The following is a 3966-nucleotide window of genomic DNA, read 5'->3' as shown; positions in this document are numbered from 1 at the left end:
TCAAAAAAATAAAAGCAAGTGGACAAAAGACATGCCTTTTAAACACACAGGAACTATCACCCCAAAAATATAATTAATTAATTAAATTTAAAAAAGGAAAAAAAAAAAAACCCTGCAGTACCTGGGGAGAGGGAAATAAGAGAAAAAAGGTAGCATATGAGATTAATGAAGAAAAAAATGGAAAAAGAAAAACAAGAATGGGGTTAACCATGAGAATGAAAGAAATGAGAACCAGGAACAGGGAAGAGAGAAAATTCTGAAAACTAGAACTTGGGAAGGGAAGAATAAAGAATAATATAAAAAGACAAAAAAAAAGAGAAGAAATTAAAGAAAATAATAATAATAATTTTAAAACCGACAAAACCAAACAAACAGAAAAAAGGGAAAAATATCTAGGCAGGCCAAAGCAGGGCACCCAGTGCTCATCTGAGCACACAGACTGGGATGGAATTCCTGCCACCCATAAGGTGGTTGAGAGAGGGATATTCTTATCTCCATTCACCAAGAGGGTGTGGGGTCTAAGAGTAACAAGGTGAATATAGCACTTTTCCAGTCATTTATGTCCATAATGTCCTTGTGATCTCTGTTAAGTGGAGACTATTCTTAAGTCCCTGGAATCTGAGAATACTGTCACTTAAATATCCAACATAGCTGAACACCTTTTAAACATTCAAAATGGCTGTGCTCTCTGGATAAGCAAAAGTCCATAGCTCATTCCACTTTCCTCTTCACTATTTTCCCTTTTACTAATCAATCACCAGTACAGTCCTCCGAGAAGCCCCTGGCTAACAGTGCTGATTTTTAGGCTAATTATTAGGTCCCAACACCACTTGGCAATATCCAAGCTGTCCATGCCATCAGGATCACTGATAGACCACAGCTCTGTGTGTCTCCTTTTTTGGTGTTTTCATGCAGGATCTTCTACTAGTTGGAGTTTGGTACACTTCTATATCCTTCCCTTCAAAGCTCAGGGCTCCAAGATTATCTTCTCTTTCTGTGTAAACTGGTTCTCCTTTTCTTTGTTGAAGAGGGTCTGTGAAGTTTGTTTGCCTTTCTACCATTTTCCCTTAAGATCCTTCATTCTTGCTGCAGCTATGTTGGCAGCTCCCACATGTGCCAGTTCATTTTATTTCATTTTATTTTTCCCCTTTCTTCTCAGTTCTTTCTCCCCTTTGTTTTATTATTTTCATTTTTTCCCTCTTCCTCTGCTTTTCTTTTCTTCCTTTTTCTGTTGATCTGGCTGAGTTGGTGCCCTGTCCCTACCACCTATATATTCAGTAATGTTGTCCCAAACCTTAAGTATTTGGTGGTGCACAGTAGCAGAAGAGGGCCACATTTCTGCTGCACTCATATTTGGTGACTCATGCTGACACCAATGGTGCATTGCATTTGTTTTTTCTCTTCTTTTCCTCTTCTTCTTCTTTTTCTTTTCTTTCTTTCTTTTTTTTTTTCTTTCCCTTTTCTCTAATTATTTCTTCTTAGGTTTCTTCTCTACTCATCCTTGGTATTTTTTTCCCCTTTCTTTCTCTCTTTTTCTTTATATCTTTCCACAACAGTTGGGAGCCAATGACCCTACCCAGCCATACTCACCACTCCTGCAGCCCCACCCACTAGGCAAGTGCCACTGCTCACTTCTGCACTAATAGATTCACAGAAGATGGTGGCTAACATGCACCCAGCTTACCTCAGCAATTCTGCACAATTAGCTACTATGGACTCACACCCACACTCCCACCTGCAACCACATCCACCCAGAGAGAGGTGATGAGTGCCCAAGTCCTGCCAAAGTAGGGACCAGAATAACATGCCTGCCTTGTTGCCTTTATATAATAAAATAAAATACAAAAAATGTCAGGGTGAAGCAAACCAACATACAATAATAAATTAATACAATAACAAACAATATCTCAGAGAAAACAGACAACTTCAAATCATGCACACACACACGCACACACACACAGAAGAAGATGGCTCAAACAAGTGACCACAATATAGGGAAAGCAAATCTGGAGGAAGAAATGTTATTAGAACCACCAGATGTGGAGTTAAAAATAATTATATTAAGATACCTTCAATAGCTTGGGAGAAAGTTCAATTTAATAAAGGAAACCACAGACAAAATCAAGAAAAACAGAGACAAAATTCTAGAAAAATTCAAAAAATCCATACAAGAAAAAATTTACAAAATAAATGCAAAATTAAAATCATACAAAAATAGCAAAGAGAAATTCAAGATATTAATATTAAAGTTTCAGAAACAGATAATACATTGGAGAGACAGAGGAGTAAAATTGAGTCAGTGAAAGATGGAATTAGTGAGATCAAAGACAAATTTCTTAAAATTAATCTGTTAAAGGAACAATCAGAAAAAAGAACAAAAAAACAGGAAGGAAGCCCAAGATATATGTGAGACAAAGACAAGAGGAATAATTGACATATGTTCAGAATTCTAGAACAGGAATAGGCAAGAAAAACAGAGACAATTGCCAAACGTTTGTTGGATGAAAGCTTTCCTAAAACCCTTCAAGAGAAGAAGGTATGAATTTAAGAAGATCAAAAAACCTCAAATAAGATAGAGCCCTAAAGGAAATCATCAAGACATATCATAATCAAACAGTCCAAAATTAAAAACAAAGAAATAATTCTAAAAGTAGATCAGGAAAAAGAAATATTTGCCTACAAGAGAGAACTAATAAGACTAATCTCTGATTTCTTGGCAGAAACCTTACTGTATCTAAGTAGCTAACTTTTGGATGTAGTTTGTTTCCAGATTACAAGAACACTCTTTGAGAAAGGTTTTGAGTTTTTGGCACATCTGGATCCTACATTTGGCTGCATCTTCATCTCAATGAACTGTCATGGTGTCTGCCAACTTTAGGACTGTTAATGGACTTGAAATTGTGACCTACCATGTGGCTCAATGATCTTAGGACTGTGCCATTTTATTTGTCGACCTTGGATTTGACAGCCTCAGCAGTCAGCAGATCTCTGAGTTAAGGAAAGTTTTTTGGTTACCTAGTGCCACTCTGATAGGAATATACCACAAATGAGATGGCTCTAACAAGCAGGAGCTTATTCCCTTATAATTTTGGAGGCTTTAAGTCTGAGTTCAAAGTGCCAGGCTCTAGGGCTTGGGTGAAAACCCCTCAAACTTAGGCTTCTACTCCTGGCTAACTGAAGTTAGAGGCTTTTCTTCACTCAGACAGCTGGTGGCTACTGAGGCTGACAAGCCCAAGACTGACATGTAAAAAGACATAGTCCCAATGCCAAACAATATGGCAGACCACTAATTCAAGTCCAGAAGAAATCCCAACATCAGCAAGGCATGGCAGGCTGTTGAACAATGACTCAGCTACCTGCAGAGTTCAAACATGCCATAAGCTAGGGACCATTCTCAAAGCTGCTTCTTATATACTGCAAGCAGACCACATCCCTAAAGCAGCTACTCAGCTGCTCCAGTAGATTCCACCATGGAGTTAATTACCAATCTCACCATGAGGAATAACTACATTCAGCTACCCAGTCACTCAATTGGCTCTGCCAAGTTAACTACCACAGGAAGCCTCCAGCTTCAGTGGGCCAGGAGCAAGAGGCAGAGCTGAAGTCCAAGGTCAAGAGGCTTTCACCTAGCCCCTACAGCTGTAACTTTGAACTTGGACTTCTAGCTTCCTAAACTGTAAGAGAATAAATCTGTTTGTTAAAGCCATACATTTGTGGTATGACTGTTATAGCAGCACTAATAAACCAATGCAATAGCAAAAAGAAAGAAACCCCAGATAAGTTCTACTAAAGAAAAGGAATAAAGTAGGAAGTCTTACATATTCTGATCTCAAAACCTACTGTACAAACACAACAGGCAAAAGAGCCTGGAATTTGTACAATGTCAGATGCACAGACCAATGGAACAGAATTGAGAACCTAGACTGGAAACGGAAGGGAGGGAACACTGCACACACACACACACAC

The sequence above is a fragment of the Orycteropus afer genome, unplaced genomic scaffold (assembly GCF_000298275.1).
Source record: "Orycteropus afer afer isolate SDZICR_OR568_19922 unplaced genomic scaffold, OryAfe1.0 scaffold00200, whole genome shotgun sequence".
Taxonomy (NCBI): Eukaryota; Metazoa; Chordata; class Mammalia; order Tubulidentata; family Orycteropodidae; genus Orycteropus; species Orycteropus afer.
Note: the sequence above shows the minus strand (reverse complement) of the source record.